We start from the raw sequence: 17,594 nt of genomic DNA, 5'->3' as shown, positions 1-17,594 counted from the left end.
CATTTCTTCCTAACTTCTAACTGGTTTCTTCCAAGTTCCTACACTTGGCCTGGCTTCCTTTTCTCTGAGTTGGTCACTAAGTACCCAAACGGAATCCACATACTGTAAATTATTCCCCTCCAATCTCTGGAGGCAGCTGAGTAATGCTTAAGGGCACATGCTCTGCGGTCACACTGCCAGGGTTCACAGCCCAACTCTTATTTGCCAGCTATGCGCCCTTGTGCAGTTTACTTACTTTTCTGTGCCAGTTTTTCATCTCTATAATGAGAATGACGGTAGTATTTAACTCATCGAGTTGTTGTGAGGATTAAATGAGATTGTAAGGAGCCTGGCACCTAGTTAGGGTTCCGTAATGTTAGCTATTATTTGGAATGAAAAGTCTTTCTTTCCCTCTTGCACACTCCAGCATCTCTAGTTTCAGACACTTGCTCCTCCTATCCCCACCGAACTTCTCCCATCCTTCTCCAGACATTGCAAGCCTTTCAGTGCTAAATGTTCTTAAAAGAAGGGATTTCCCTTTGATCCTTTCCATCTCTTATATGCCCTGGACCCAGGTAATCATTTGTAATTTTTTTTTACTTTGTGATGCATATTTTACACATATATGGGGTACCTGTGATACTGTGTTATATGCACAGAATGTATAATGATCAAGCCAGGGTATTTGAGGTGTCCACCACATTGAACAGTTACCCTTTCTATGTGTTGGGAACAATTCAAGTCCTCTCTTCTAGCTACTTTGAAATACAAAATACCTTGTTGTTAACAACAGTCACTCTACTCTGCTTTTGAATGATAGAACTTATACCCTTCATCTAACTGTATGTTTGTACCTGCTGACCTATCTCACTTTATCCTCCCTTCCCACCCACACACTCCTTTCACCCTGTAGCATCCAACATTTCTCCCAGGTAATCACTGATTAACAGAATTGAAAAGGTCTTTTATAAATCATCTAGTTTAATTTGTTATTGTAACAGATTATCAAAAGTTGGATCCAGAAAGGTAAAGTGATGTAGTAAGGATCACACTGAACTAGAATCACAACTTAGTCCTATAGATATTAGCAATGTCAGACACCAAGGCCTGTACATTTAATTCTAGTAAATTCGACATATATCCAGTAAGGATCTACTATTAGTGTGTGTGTTTGTGTGTATATGTGTGTGGTAGTAGGCCAGATGCTGAGAGAGATACAAAGATGATTTGAAGTCACTTGTCCACCGGAGAAGCTGGCTCTCAGGAGTAGGTTATGAGGTATTGTTTGTCTTGTGGGGTAGCTCTCCATTCCTTTTATAGATCTATAGTTATCTATATCTATAAATGTTTATCTATATAGGTAGAAATGCATAAATAGATCTGTCTACATATGTGCATATATAGAGATATATAGTTTATGTATATATTATTTTATAGTTTTGCATATGTATTGTCATATATGCGTGTCAATATGCATATACACATATATGTGTATATATAATTCAGATTAGTTTCACTTCAAGAATTTAGTGAGCTCCCTCCTTTTAAAATACCATCCTTCTGCCCTAGCCTGGAATACAGTGGGCATATCTATGCCAAATGATGAGGACTGTATGTGCTCAGAAACGTACCTACAGTATAACTGGTCTTGGGGACAGGTCCCTTTGGCCTTGAATGTAGTCAGCTGGTCCCCATTCTACAAGCAGATAAAAGATAAGCCCCCCTATTTTTGGTGGGAGCTAAGTAAAGGATAGTTAAAGGGAGAGCAAAACAAAGTAGTGATAGGTCTCTGTGAGACCTGGAAGGCAGAGAAGATCTACTGATTTCTCAAGTAACCAGAAGTCGATGTTCCTAGAAACGGAACATACTTTTCTGAGAGCTGAATAGTGACCAGGAATAAATCAGAGTAAACTAATAGTCCAGAATGAGGGAATCTCTGAGCAAGACAAAACTGGACGCTGGGTCTTCACAGTAAAAAATTATGTATAGAATGTGTTTGTTCCCTGGAAAATCTTTATGTATTGAGAAAGGTGTGGTAGTAGTTGTTTATGGCTTACTGTGAAGAAATGTCCAGCAGAGTGGAAAATACAATGCTCCTGAGGCTGTGTTCCCAGGAAGGAGGTCCAAGCTGCTAAGAAAAATTGGTGCCAATTTCCTTGCCATCAACAAATTAGCAACATCCCAAGGCTGTCTTGTCTCACCGAAAGCCTTCTTCAGGTCAGGCATGACTGAATTCTCTTGCAACCTGAAACTGACTCTGAAATCCCTTCCAAAGAAAATACTGAATAGGAAACCATGAGATTCTAGATCTGAACCTTTTGGCCACCTTTCACAGATACTAGTACAGAAGTGGACCTTAGTATATTTGAATGAGTGAATGAAAGAGGGAAGGAAGGAAAAAAAGAAAGGGAAGGGAAGGGGCGATGTATTATACAAGTTTTGGTATGTAAACATTAGCAAACTACCCTTCCTTTCATTTAACATTGGTCCCACCAATACGGTTACGTTTCTGTTTTCAGCATACACACCCTCTCAGGAGTACTGGACACAGCTAGCCCGGGACACTCTCCTTTTTAGGTTGTCACAATACCACATTTTCCTGGCCTGTCTCCTGTCTTGTGCTTTCGCTGTCTGCTTTGCCTGCTCCTTTTCCTTTGTTCGTCCTCCAAATATTTGAGATGCTCTCAGGCTCAATCCTAAACCTCTATTTCACTCACTCCCTTCCAAAATAACTTCGTTCAGTCCAATAACCCTGAATAATAATAAGATGAACACACCCAAGTTTATATTTCTAGCTTTCACCTGCTCTTTGAGCTCTAAACTTATGGCATTCTGGCACAGGGTCTGGAGTTCAAATCCTATTCCCATCACTTACTATATGAGCTGTTTGACCTTTTTGCCTCAGTTTCTTCTTCTGTAAAGTGAGAGGATAATAGTACAACATTTTATGAGGTCATTGTGAAAATTAAGTGATTGAATATGTGTTAGGCATTTGGGACAGTATTTGGTACACAGTAAGCATCAATAAATAGATGATGATGATGATGATGATGATGGTATCTGACTGTCTAACTTGGTGTTGCCTCTTGGAGGTCTCATAGGCATTTCATACTTAACATGGCCAAGACAAAACCTATAACTTCTACCTTCCAAATTAGTCCTCCCACTTTTTTCTCATCTTTAGTAAGTGTGCCACCACGTATCCAGTTGCTCTGGAAGAACCTAAGTGTCATCCTTTCACCTCAATTCATACATCCAATCCAATAGCAAGGGCCTGTAAAACTCCCAAATATATCCAGAGTCTATCTACTTCTATCTCCACTGCTGCTATCATCAAGCCAGTATCACCTCTCACCTGGATTCATCCTCCATACAGATGCTAATAATCAATTTAAAGCAATTATTCAGATCATGTTGCTCCCCTGGTTAAAACTGCTTCATGGCTTTCTGTGGATTTAAAATGAAACCCAAACCCTCATCATGTAAGCCCCTCCAGGATCTGACCTCTGCCTATTTCTCCAAACTAATTTCCACATTCACTGGCCTTTATTAGGTTCTTCATTTGCACTAAGCTAGTTCAAGCCTCAGGGCCTTTGCACTAGCTGTCCCTTCTACTTAGAATGTCCTTTCCCCAGGTCGTCATATGACTGGCTCCTTTTCAATCAGAATTCAGGTTAATGTCGCAGTGTCACTACCCCGGAGAAGAATTTCTTAACTATTTAATCTAAAGTAACTTCCCCCATCACTGCTTTATTTTCTTCATAGCACTTTTTATCACTATCTGAAAATAGTCATTCAATTGTTGAATAGGGTTTGTCTCTCTCTCTCTCCCCTCTAAACTACAAGCCTTCTGAGAGCAGTAACCTTGTCTGTTCTGTTTACAATTTCATTCTCAGTGCCTAACAGCATCACAGGGTTGAGGAATTTAAAGAATTTTTTAAAATTCTGGTAAAATGTACATAACAGCTGTACAATTTAACCTTCCCACCAGCAGTATATGTGAGGGTTCCAATTTCTCCACACCCCAGCCAACACTTGTTATTTTCTGGGGTTTTTTTCCATAGTAGCCACCTTAATGGGTTTAAAATGGTACATCACTGTGGTTTTGACTTGCATTTCTCTAATGATCAGTGAGGTTGAACATCTTTTCATGTGCCCATTGGCCATTCATATATCTTCTTTGGATAAACATCTATTCAAATCCTTTCCCCATCTTTTAATTGAGTTGCATTTTTTGTTGTTGAGTTGTAAAAGTTCTTTATATATTCTGAATATTAATCCCTTTTCAGGCATATTATTTGCAAATATTTTCTCCCATTCCATGGGTTGCCTTTTCGCTCTGTGAAGTGTCCTTTGATATCTAAAAGTTTTTAATTTTGATGACGTTAGGATTGCTTTTTAAGGGTTAATAATTGGGGGATTGAACTCAGCATGAAGCTTGAGGTGAGAAGACTGATATTCAAAGGAGGACAGCACAGCAGCAAGCCTGTAAAGGGTGCTATGGACAGGAGTCCTTGATAATCCAAGGATGGCATAAGGTCTCTGGAAACCGTAGGTAAGAAAGGGCAAAAGTTGGGAGAATTATGATACAGAGCATTTGCTGAGCGCTTACTAGGTACCAAGTACTGTGCTAAGCCCAACACATCCAATATTTCATTTAATTCTCTTAGCAATTCTGTGAGGTAAGTATTATTTTAGCCCTAATTCGTAGATGAGGAAAACTGAGGCACAGATAGATTAAGCAACGTGCCTAGCGTCACAAAGCTATAATGTGACAGAGCCCAGATTTGAACCCAGGTAGTCTGGCTCCAGATTCTGTGCTGTCATCCACTGGCCTGTACTGCTTCTGTACTAGATAAGTAAGTAAAATTTGACTAGGGCGTGGGGCTTATTGTAGTTGTTAAGACTATGATGAAGAGATAAGTTGTAGGTAATAGCTTGAAAACATGCCTTGAGGGCATAGAGAAGGTAGTCAAGGGTAGCCCTTGTTTATATACTTGCTTTACAAAGGCAGTTTTGTCAGGGCAGAATAGAGTGGTGATGAAATTCACAGGCTTTGGCAACAGATAGACCTGGGCTTGAATCCCAACTCTCCCACTTACTAGTGGAAACCTTAAGCAAGTTTTGCTTCTCTGTGCCTCAGTTTCCTCATCTACAATTGAGGATAAAAACACCTTATAGAGTTGTTTAGATCTTTGATGTAACCTGTGGGTCATGATCCCTGGCACCTGATAAATATCAGCTCTTGCTCCTCAATCAAACAGTGGTGCAGCCCCTCCTCCAGCTAGAACATCCCCATCTTCTGATTAAAGAGAAGCTTTTCCAGGCCAGAATGAAGTAGTTGTACTTGAACACCTTAATGAGCCATCAAGGCCCATGAATGAACATGCAACTGAAAGTGATCCCTTCCAGAACAGAGAAAAGTTCTTCCTTGCCTACAGACACATTCCCACCAGCCTCTTTTGAGACCCAAGGAAAGCATTTCTGACTATCTTAGAACAACCATTTTGTCCCAGCTTCTGGCTACGCATGGTTAAGAAATTCCTAGCTTCTTGCTAGGCAATCAATATACATTTTTGTAAGTTATAAAAAGGAAATTTACACACCTGTTTTTAGTGAAGTTTACTCCCAGGGAACAGGAAGTGAAAATGAGGGCTGTCTGGCTCAATAGCAGACACTGAGCAATCAGAAGAGGGAGGGTCGTATGACAGACAAACTTCTTCAACTTCCCAGTTTTTTGTTTTGTTTTGTTTTGTTTTGGCTGCCTCTGGATTTATTAACCTTAGAGAAACTGAAGAGGGTCCAAGGAAGAACCATCAAAATGATTAATAAAACAAAGACGCTGCTGAGTGATGTTAGGAGCGTCCAGTGAAGGACAAGAAAAGGGGATGGGGAGGAGGAAGCCCTGAAGGCTGAAAACAAAGCACCTGCCAGAGACTGCAGAGCTGTGTGGATCTGTGGGAGGAGGGACAGGTAGCCTGGGCCCAGGGACCTCCATTGAGCACCACACCATGGGCCCAACACTGAGCCAGGAATTCTGGAAGATCAAAAGAAGCCTAAGGCTTGGCCTGTGCCCACAAATGTAGAGAGACAGGGCTATACCCACAAAAGGACAAATTACAATCCAAGCCAAGAATGTAAGCACTGCAATAAGGAACTCATTTGCTGCTATGTGCCAAATGACTGGTGCAATGAGGAGTGTTCAGCATCCCTAGGAGGAAGGGATCTTCTCAGGTGGTAGGCTGGAGCCTAAGGGGAGGGACACAATGTGGCTAGGCAGAGAGGGTGGAAAGCAACATAGGTCTGGGAAATGGCAAGACAAAAATACAGGAGGTAGAGTATGGCAAGGAAGGATGAGGAGCCATCCCTGGCTGGGGTGAGCAGTTCTCAGAAGACAATAGTGAGAGATGGACACTAGCAGAAGAGTACGGATTTTATGCTGCAGGTATTGGGCAGTCACTGAGGCTTCTGAGTAGGAGAATGTCATGGTACCAGTTGTGCTTTGGCAAGATCAATCTGTCTAGGCATGGTGGACTGGAGGCAGAGATGGGGAGACCAGGCCTAAGTCTACAGTCACTAAGAAAACACCTGCAGCTGTAGCCACTGAAAATGTGCCCAAACACTAGCAGGGTGCAGGTCTCAATTGGCAAAGCTAGCTGGGGCCCAATCACCTCTCTAAAAGGTGGAGTCTGGACCCCATACCCTGAGACCACAGCCTCAGTTCTCTCAAGCCCAACCAGCCCAAGGAGCTGGTCATCATTCGAAGCACATCTCAGCAAGCTTAGGCCCGTACCAAGGACAGATTTCTGGGCAGATGATATCTTTGTTATAAATAGAGAATTTGACTCCAGGTGGGAAATTCAATTTGTGGGAGCAGATGAAATCTTCTGAAACCAAGATCTGATTTCCCGAGCAAATGTCCTTTGGTCTTAATGAACAAGAGAAGGAGATAAGGAAGAGAAGACACTATAATTAGGCCTTCCTTCTAAATGGGAGGCTTCTTGGATTACCAGGGACCTGCCTGCAGTACTTTAACAAATGCTTCCCATTTCTGAGCCATGACTTTTGAGGCAAAGAATGACATTAAATATCAATGCAGCACTTAGGAATGGTTGCAAAGTGCTTTTCTGCTCTTGCTATTCATTAGCAGTCCCTATCTCCCACCCCCTCTCCCCTCCCTCTCCTTCCCTCTCACCAATCCTGCCATGAGCCTGGCAAGGCTTATGCAGGTTGAAGAGATGAGAACTTGCAGACAGAAAGGTTAATCAATTGACTCCAGGTCAAACACAGGAAGTTACTGACAGTCCAGTGGTGAGAATGTTCTTGTCAGGCTTCTCTGGAAGTTATTGCTTTAGCCCACCGAGACATATAAACCCACACCTGCCTTTCCTTTCAAAGCTGATGATTTTTTTTGCCTGTCTGGTGAAAGGCAGCCAGAGAAACAGAAAATGGGATCTAGAAAAGACGAAATGAAGAAAAGAGAAATCGGTGACAGACAGAAGAAGAGAATGGGAGAAGCCAGCTGATCCCTCCCAGGCCTGGTATTTCTGAGCCCTGTGCTCTGCTCAGGTGGAGTAGGCACGGAAAAGAGTGAAAAGCACTTGATCAAAGAATCAGTTGCTTCTTGGCTGTGGGGTTTTCAACAGTTATTTAGTCAATCTAAGTCTTGTAAGGCCGGTTGCCTTGCCGGGAGAGTGGACGCACACCCCCCTCCCTCGTCGGGAGCTGGGACGCTCCCCGTCTCCTCGCCTGGAGCTCGGATGCTCCCTGCTTCCCTCGCCGGGAGCTCGGACGCGCCCCCGCTCCCCTCGCCGGGAGCTCGGACGCACCCCTCTCCCCTCGCTGGGAGCTCGGACGCACCCCTGCCCCTCACACACCTCCTTCCCTTGCCGGGAGCTCGGACACACCGCCCCCCCACCTGGAGCCTGGAAAAAAATTCCCGCCAGGACCTACCCAATAGCATTTTGTCCCATCCGGGCCCCACTCCCTGCCCACCATTTTGTCCCATCTGGGCCCCACTCCCCACCATTTTGTCCCATCCGGGCTCCACTCACCTTGGGCACAACCAATCAAACGCCTCCACTCCCTATAAAACCCCATGTCTGAGAGGAGTTCCTGCGACTTCTCTGGCCCCTCCTTTCGGACCGCAGAACCTCCTCCGGGAGCCTGAATAAATTCCTTCGCATTGGCTCTTCTTGTGCTGGCCTCAGTTTCTTCCGCTTTAAGCTCAGCGAGAACAAACCTTAGAAGTCTCAACTTCCTCATCTATAAAATGGGAATTATAGCTGCCCCACCTCTCAGTAGTATTGTCAAGATCAAATTAAACTGTAAAGCTTGGTGTTCCTATAAGTGATTATTTTGGTGAACTAGAAAAGGCCACCATACCCTCAAACTCCTCAGCTGTCTGTCTCCAAGTCAAACATCTCCACTACCAATCATGCCTTTAGAGAGAGAGATTCAAATAGACTTGGACAAAATGTAAACTGTTCAGAGGTTAACTCACAGGCCCATTAGCATTCACTAGCACATTAGCAAAAATTCATTTATCAAATTGGTGGTGACCCCCAGGGCGTTTGGCAGAGATGGATTTAAATACCCTTTCTTCCTCAGTCTTTCAAGGGACATTTGTCTCTGCATGTTGTTCTTTTCTCAAAAAGCTCCAGGTACATCTTTCTTTAAGTCTGCATCCTTGTAAAAAGCATTGGACAGGCATTCAGTTAGCCTTCATGTTCTTTTTTCCCAAGGGGACCTTAGCACAGAGAGGTTGAGTAAAGTGTCCATGATCACACAGCGCCCTATTCAGGATCGAGAGCCTATTGGAGGCACCTACTCCTCTGCTCTCCAGCCTAGCTACATTTCCTGTCCATCCAGTTCCTCTTCTGCAAATCTTCCCCCATCCCCTGACCCACCCAGACAGGTGAGGAAGAGGGCGGAGGCTGGCTCCTGGCAGCACTGTCCCCAGCACACGCCTGAACTCCCTCATGAGAAATAGCTGTACTGGTGGCAACCACAGCAAGCACTTGGCATCTGACAGGCTCTGTCAGCATCAATTTAAATTGGTATTTTGCTTCCTAACTCCAGGAGGGCAAACATGCCTAAGATGCCAGCAGCTGGGAGAGCAGGAAGGCATACAAGGAAACCATGGGCGATTCCCCAGAGACTGTCAACTCAGCTTCCACTCCAAGGCCTTCCAGAGACACCCTCCTTCCCTCTGTGGGGATCCCTCTACACGATGAAGGTGGGCAAGGAGGAGAGGCAGTGCGTCGCTGCAGATGCAACCTAGACCTAAGGGGCTTGTTAAGAAAAACAAATGAAGTCCTGGGCTTGAGGGTGTTGCCCAGGAATCAGCCTTTCTACAGCTTCCCAGGTAGAAAGGATTCCCAGATCCCCAAGATTCTTACGCAGCTGGGTCAAGGCCCATAACTAGGGAAACGTTACACTCGAGCTCTCCCACCTCACCCCACAGCACCCCAGGAAAATGTCCCTGGTCAGTATTTCGTTCCCTTACAACTCTACCCTCCTCCAAGAGGTGACAGGCAATCTGATAGATTTATTCAGGCGAGTGCATTAATGGGCGCTAATGACTTAATGTGCTGTCCATTCCAGATAACATGTGCAATTTACCAGGACCTTCTGGAGGTTGGGCTTTAACCCAAAGGAAAATTTCTGGCACACACAGCTGGAGGGCAGGTGATTTTGAGTAAGGGGAAGCCTGGTATTACACCAAGTATGTGTCTACATGCACCCTCTATGATCTAGAGGTGTGGCTGGCTCTGCTGTAATTCCTGTGGGGGGAGATGGAGACTGACAAGAAGACAGGTTCCCCCCCATGTCCCCACACCTCAATACTCCAAATGATTCTAGTCATTCATTCTGCACACTGCTGTCTTCAATAAAGATGGTGGGCCAAAAGGCAAACAGGTTCTGGGCATTCATTCAGCACTTCTCAAATGGCGGGTCTCTCTATCTCCTAGGAGGTAGGTACACAGAGCCACAAGATCAACACAGTGCATCTTTTTCGAGCTTCAATTCATGCAAGAATTTTAGAGACATGCAGTACATTCATGGTAAATCAAACACAAGCATATTACGGAGTAAAATGTGAAAGTTCTCATGTTTTCAAAATAAAATGTGAGCTTCAAAAAAAATTTATGCTTTTGGCCATGGGTGGCTTTCACTTCCAAATTCTCACTTTATTCTATGTTTAGGGATTCTCTCTCTCTCTCTCTCTGTGTGTGTGTGTGTGTGTGTGTGTGTGTGTGTGTGTGTGTGTGTGTTTGTTTTAAAGGTTGAGAAGTACTGCCAATTACCATCTATGTTTACCTTAGTGTAGATTCTTTTATAAGATTATCTAAGACTAAGACTAGGGACGGATAAATGTTGATGGGGGTCAGAAATTGCTTTCAGAAAACACCCAAAGCTTGAGGAGCTATCCAGGGAAGGACACTCAGAGAGGATCTAGGGATCAAAGGGCTTATTGAAGGGAGGTGTTCCTGCTTATGCTGGAAGGAAATCTTGTCAACCCAATACTTAAGTAAGTGAAATGGGCAAAAACAAGGAAGGCTAATAATAAAAACAGCCAGCTTCCCAAAAGCATGAAAGAGACCTGGGCTTTATTAATGTAAGTAGTGGCTGCCTGACCCCAGTCCCCAGAGAGGAGCCAGGAATTGGGTGACCCGATTCTTGTCACTGGGGCACCATGGTAGTATGAACCCCAATTTTGATGCAAGGATCCTCTATCCATGACTGGGCACTTTTCCAGTAAGTTTCAGGGGCTGGGAAGGGGTGAATTTTGATAGGGAAGCTGGGAGCTAGCTGAGACTCATGAAACTGACAGGCAGTGAGCCCTGCCCAGCAGCTGCATTTGAGGGGAGAGGGTGTCTGCCAGCCAGCTTCGCAAAGGGGTTGGATGGCACTTTGCAGCTCATCAGCCCAAGGTTGTTCCATGCCTGTCCCTTCAGTGTCTTCCAACCCACACCGGGTGGGCAGGCTCAGCTAGCACGCAAAGGGCCACTAAAAAGCCCTCTCGGTATAATTGCCCAGCCTTTTGTCCTTCCTTCTCCTAGTGAGAAATATTTTGAAATAGTCCTTTTCTTCCACATTTTCTGCAGGCATTCTCTGTCATCCAGTGTTCCTGCTAGCTCCCAGTTTCCCCAGTATCTCAGTAGCTCAGGAGGCTTCTCTCCCTTTTCCTTCACCCACCATGTACCAAACACCAGAGCTCCTGGTTGGCCCTAGATGCTTTGGGGTGACTGAGTGTCTTGCTGAAAGGCAAGATGGAAATTAAAGGGTTAGAGGCTGCAAAACTATAAAGTGGGTTCCCTCCTTGACCTTTCTGATGACATCATCACCTTTGTACCCTCCCAGGGCCTGCTTAGCAACCTACAGAGTCCCCTTGCTGCCTTATGCAGACGCAGTTTATACTCTAGCCATTGATGACACCCTGCCCTTCAGGCATTTATCTTTTCCTGGGTGCTAATGAGTGGGCAGGCTGCCCCAGCAGAGGCAGGCAGTTCAGTAATATTTCTGTGGGAAAGGCTAGTAACCTGTCCCTCTCTGTAATCTCAGCTGAAGTCTTGAAGTCGTGGTCTTTTTGGAAATACTATCACTCTATAGTCAAATAAGCATGGGTTCAAATCCTAGATTAGATTCTAGTAGCTGTGTGACCTTGTGGAAATCACTTAGCATCCTCTCTGAGCCTTTTGGTTTCCTTTAAAATAGGGATAATCTTAATACCTACCATCTTGGGTTTACTGTGAGGATTAAATTTGATAATGTATGTAAAATGCCACCACAGTGCCTGGCCCATAAAGTGTTCAATAAAAGCAATTATTATTGTTATGAATTGTCATGTGGTTGCAATCCAGGTTCCACTATTTACTGCTACATGAGTCTTGGCTTTCCCTTCTGTAAAATAAGAATAATGATGTTACCTGGTAAGAAGGTTGTGGTGATCCTGAAATGAGTTAATGCATGTAATGCTCTCAGGCTGGCTGGAAGTCCTACTGGGAGAGTGGAACTAATTGTATCCCAGAGATGAAGAACTGCTGTTCTTTTCCTAGGAGTGTTAGCAGGATGCCTAGCTTGCAGTAAATGTTGGATCAATAAATGGTAGTCAGTATTACTATTATTACTGGAGGCCAGGATACTCTCAGTCTTTTTATCCCTGGATTCTCAGTTAATGGTGAGTTGGTTGCTTGGTTATTAAGTGATGATTTCAGAGCAAAGTGCTAGTCAAGCCAGGCTGCCTCCATTCACTCTCAGTATGCAGGGAAGAAAAACAGTGCCACTTATTATGTTTGTGTCAATGTACTGATTTCAATAGGAAATAGACTTCTGGCTGGAACATCTTCTTTTGTCATCCAATTGTCATAAGATTTGAAGAGATCGAACTCTTACACCCAGGTGATCCTCCTCACCAAATTTCAGTGCAACTTGATCCACGGTCCCCATTTTACATGAGTTTATTTTGCTGCATATTGGTACAAGGTTAAGAACACTGAAGAATCTTCACCATGCTTTCTCTGTACCCCACCTCCTGCTCTCTCTCCTCCATCATTTCTATTGGACATGGGAAGTACACACAACTTGTCAAACAACAAAAATAACAACAATAAAATCCCAGCTACATGATTTTCTGGGGTGAGAGTTCTCTCCTTGGAAGTGAAACAAGCCAGTGTGCACTGAGTCCTGAGAACTCACTTTAACTGAGAGCAAGAAACAATGCGAATGCTGCATCACTTCAGACTGGAATTAGGCAGAGTAAAAACACAAAGAGGAGCCTTTAAATAGATGACTAGGAGGCAAATGGGTTTGAGAAAGAATGACAGCTACCATGTACTGGGACCTTTTGTATCTGTCATCTCATTCAACGCTTCCAATAACTCCATAGGGTAGATTCTGCCATTGTCTTCACAAGTAAGGCTTAGAGAGGTTAAGTGAGCTACCTAAGATCACACCACGAGTAAGAAGCAGATTCTAAAAGCCATGCATCTAATCACTATCATAGACAGTGCCTCACTGGTTACCTAGGAGCCCTCAAACATGTATTTGTCCAGTGACACAGTCCCTCTCAATACTCTCCTGCTTCACCATCCCTTCTTTATTTTGTTTACCACACAGCAGCTTGAATGGAGCCCAAGCATATGCTCTGAATGAGCCCAGAAAGCAGCAGAAGAGGGCTAATCAGATTCGTGAGAGGCACTTGTTTTAGTTTGTAACCCATGAGCTTTATTGTAATAACTGATACAAACCAACTCGTTGGGATATGTGTTATTAATATTAATAAAGACTGAACTAGGTGAGGCTCAGGAGACCCTGGAAGGGATCCCACCTCCTGAGACACCACCCCAAGAAAACCGACCAGGGACCGTCTGGCTGAAAATAATATTATCCATACTGGACAGCTGCTTCCTGGCTCCCTCTGCAGTCCCTGGCGACGAGAGGCCAATTCTTCCCTGCTTCTTTTCATGTCTTTCCTTTGGAAGGATTAGAGATCAAGTCTGAGTCACTTCTCTGGCTAAGCTTTTATTATTATTATTTGCACTAACTCAGTGAGTCTGTGGCCCCACATGGGACTCCATGTGTGTCCCTTTGTGTGTGTTGTGTTTCTCAGAGCGTCTTCTCAGGTTGGGGTCTGCCTGTACTTTTGCAGGGAATGTTGTGTGTTTCTCTCCCTGCATGTCTTCACTTTCACTTACCATCTGTTTTTAACAATTCCATCAGCTTGGTTTCCCAGCTTAGGCTACTCCCATCCAGATGCAGGGAATTTCCATCCTTTTTTCAAGGTGGGAAGTGCCAGGAAGGAATCAAAAAGTGTGCTCAGTGGATGGATGGCTAAATCTGCTAGTCAGCTACTCCACTGCTGAGTCCAGCTGCAGGAAGCCACAGAGCCCTGCGCCTGGAGCTCTCCTCTGTATCCTGGAAATTCTGAGCAGCCTAGGAGAACAACCCTTGTCCCACTATTGCCCCTCAGTAGTCCTCCAGCCTCTTCTGAAGCTTTAACCAAGTACTTTAAAAGAACCAAAAGTGAGGAAATATTCCAACTAGAATGGATCCCTTTGTGCCAACAGCCTTCTTTAGAGTTCAGGAACACAGAAGATATCGAGGAGGGCTCACTTTTCACCTTAGAACTCACATGGCCCAAATATGCCAATGTTCAGCCTCAGAGACGAGGTGCCTCTGACACTGGAAAATTCACCGTGTATTTGTCATCCCCTGGAGCTCCTCAACTCCACTGCTTCCTCCTGCTTCTGTCTTCCCTGGCCTTAACACCACTCACCAAGACCCACTGTCCGTCTTCCCAGTCTCTCTGGGTCCCTACTGAGGCTGCCCTTTTAGGGGAAGGAAGAATGGCCTTTTTTCTTGGGCCTCAAAACTCATCTGAAGGGGTCTGGAGCCCGCTGGGAGACCAAGAGCTTCTCTTGAATCTCGGCTGCTGCATGTTTAGTATTCACAGCATGTCTCTAAAACATGTCCTGAGATCATTCATCAGGCACTGTGCTGTGTGTGTGCCTAGCTGCTCTCCTTCAGTGTGTGTGTGTGTGCGCGCGCGCGTGTGTGTGGCCAGGACCCCTCTCTCCATCTGCTGGTGAACACACATGCACACACACTTTAACCTTCTTCCCTTCTCACCAAACCAATCGCATGCTCTAAGCAGACCTCTGCCAGCTGGCAGATAGCTCCCTTACTGAGGTGGGCTCCTGGGGTTGGGCCTGGGCTCGAAGCCACTCACACTCCAGTGCCGGGGCGAGATGCTGAGAGCAGGAGCCTCAGCCGAAACTCAAGGTGCGTGTGAATGTTTGCGATGGTGACCAGGAGGGGAGCTGCAGGGAGGGCATCCCCAGCAGAAGGCGAGCAAACAAGGGGCGAGAAGCAAGGTCAGGGGCCAGGGAATGGAGTCTCCGAAGCAAGCGGTCCGCTGCCCCTTCTCCGCAGTTCACTCCCCGCTCCCCTCTCCCGGGTTCACTTTGGATATTGGCTTGCCCTCTTGGCAGCCAGCAGTTCCCGGCAGAGTCCGGCCGGAACGGTCAGGTTCAAGAAGTGAGGCAGCGCCAGGCTGGGTGGCTGGGTTGCTGGGTTGTTCTTGAGAGATTCTTTCCCCAATTGTCAATTTTTTGCTTATTTTTCGTAGTGACCCGAGCCAGGAACTGCGCCTTTAAGCCGCTTTCCCATTCGGGGAAATCGACGCCAGCACTCGAGGGTCTGGAGGCGCCGGAGAGGCCCCTCATTCTGTACTCCCCTCTTTCCTCCCCCTCCTCCTTCCCCCGCCCCCTCTCCCCTCCCCTCCTCGGCCGTCCGGCCGCCTCTCCGCCATCCGTCACCTCGCAGCCTGCCGCACTCCTGGAGCGAGAGAGCGACGAGCGAGCCACGGCGATGGTGCCGCCCGCGGCGCAGCCATGAAGCCCGCCCGAGGAGCCCGCGCGCGCTGCTGCCATCCTGCCCGCAGCCCGCCGCCTGCGCGCCAGCTCCCCGCGTCCCGGGCCAGCTGCTGCCACCCTGCCAACCTCTGCCCGCCCCGCCGCCCGGGGCCACTGAGCCCCAAGCCCATGTCGGGCTCGGGGGCACGGGCGCCCTAGTCCCGCTGCCGCCGCCGCCGCTGCGCCGCCGCTGCCGTGCCGCTGAGGAGGAGGAGGAGGAGGAGGAAGAAGAAGAAGAGGAGGGGGAGGAAGGTAAGATGCGCGCTGCCTTCAGGGGGGCGCGCCCGCAGTCTCAGCCAGACCGGGGTGGGTCACGGCGGGAGCGTTCCGCCTAGGACCGGCTGAGGGGCGACTGGCGCTTGGGCGCCCCCGGGAGCCGGGGGCAGGGCGGGGGGCGCCCGGCGTCTGGCCGCCCGGAGTTTGGGCGGGCGGGGGAGCGGCCCGCTGCGTGCCCACTGCCCCAGCAAGTCGCCGGCTTGGCGGGCTCGTTTGGCCGCCGCGGGTGCGGGGTGAGGAGTCCAGCGCAGGGGAGTGCAGCGCGTTCATTATGGAGCCTTTGTGTGCGCGCCCGGGCTGTGGGCACAGTTGGGAGAGCTGGCGAGACGCGGGGCCTGGCTGCTGGGAGGTGGCCACTTCGCCGGGGCGCCCGGCGAAGCCGGAGCCCAAGGGCTGCCACAAACAGCTGTCTGAAGCATGTGCGTGGTTCCCGGGGCCATGTTCACAAGCGGACACGGACGCGCACACACACGCACACACAGCCGCACCAGAAACCCGGCGCTCAGCCACACAGCCCCATGCAAAGACCACATACACACACACACACACACACACACACACACACACACACACAGAGCTTCACTTGCCCCCTCCCACCAAGATGCTAATAAAGCTCAAACACATATACTGAGACTTGCACCTCCCCCCAGCGCTGCTAAAACATGCACGCGCACACACATACACACTCCTCTACTCCCCAGCCTAGTGCTTTGTAGCTTGGAGAGTGTGTATGTGAGTGTCTGTTTTCTCAGAATGGTCCTGAGAAACTACATGACAAATGCACATTACTGCAGATCCAGTACCTGCTGCTTCCCCACACACACATCCAACAACCCCCACCACCACAACACGCAGCCACTGTAGACACCTCCACCAGAGCCCTTAAGAACCCCATTCTGGCAAAAAGCGTGCCCAACTCTGGTAGTGATACCCTCCACACTCGAGCTCCTGGGTTTCCTGCACACACACACCACACCCCCATACACACACACTGAAACCACTGCAGGGGCAAATGTTTGACACCTTCCCCCAGAAGCAGGTGGCACATCCACACTTGCAGCTGCAACTAAAGATCACTTGATCACAGCAAACGCCAAATTCTGCTAGACCTGCCCCCTCCCCTTGGCATCTTCGTCCAGCTGCAAAATCCTGGAGTCCACCGAGTGGTCTTAGCATCCTGCAGCTCTTACGGAGGGCGGGGCAGTCTCTGGACTCCTGCCTTTGGAGAAACTGCTACAAGAGCAAGGCTCCTTTGGGGGCGCCCTTCTCGGAGTGGAGGGTGGGGGACTCTGCTGACTCAGAGTGAAGCACCAAGTGAGTTTTCCCTGCTGGAGATGGGTGTAAATGGCGAGTTCACCTGGGCCTAGAGGGCCCAGGATAGTATGGCAGTTCAGCCACGGGGACCCTCAGCTGGGAGGCCCTGCCCCTCCCTCCCCTTCCCTGCCCATCAAGCTCACTGCAGGAGAAGCAGAGGGGAACCCAGCTGCCAGCTTCTTGGGAGCTAAGAGAGGCTTCTCGGGAAGCCTTTGCTGTTTCCACTGAGCAAAGGGATCTTACTCTACCCGGGGAGACCTCAACAAGACTTGGCCATGCCCAAGCAGACATGCCAGCGTCTACCCATTTTCATGGCTTTTTTTTTTCATGTGAGAGGACTTATTCAACCTCAGCAGCTTGTCATGAGGGTACCTCTGAGGTGAAACAAGACATAATGTGTGTGTGGATGGGGGAAACAAGGTTGAGGGGAGCAAGGACTAGTGGGTTTAACTGGTTTAAGTAGAGATGCTGAGTTAGAATATAGACCTTGGTAAAATCGTGACGGCAATGGCTTCGACGTCAGAGTCCCTTCCCTGCTCCTGCCCCTCCCGTTGGCTGCTCAGGGCCCCTGTGGGTCCTCTCCCCACCCTTAGATTATTTAGGCGG

The 17,594-nt window shown here is 47.5% G+C and overlaps 1 protein-coding gene across 6 annotated transcripts in view; it reads left to right on the top strand.

Moving 5' to 3' along the window:
- The first annotated feature begins 15,605 nt into the window (after positions 1-15,605).
- Positions 15,606-17,594, top strand: part of FRMPD3 (FERM and PDZ domain containing 3) — a 147,904-nt gene continuing 145,915 nt past the window's right edge. For 2 of the 6 annotated variants that reach the window (XM_064361916.1, XM_012451683.2), the window contains exon 1: positions 15,606-15,650. The gene's annotated coding sequence lies outside the window, so the exon portion shown is untranslated. The remainder of the gene's footprint in view (positions 15,651-17,594) is intronic. The other 4 variants (XM_064361914.1, XM_064361933.1, XM_012451682.2 and 1 more) reach the window with 4 other exon arrangements.

Source organism: Aotus nancymaae, unplaced genomic scaffold, assembly GCF_030222135.1.
Source record: "Aotus nancymaae isolate 86718 unplaced genomic scaffold, 86718_ANA_hifiasm-v0.15.2.pri h1tg000004l, whole genome shotgun sequence".
Classification (NCBI taxonomy): Eukaryota; Metazoa; Chordata; class Mammalia; order Primates; family Aotidae; genus Aotus; species Aotus nancymaae.
Note: the sequence above shows the minus strand (reverse complement) of the source record. Positions and strands in the feature narration are given on the sequence as shown.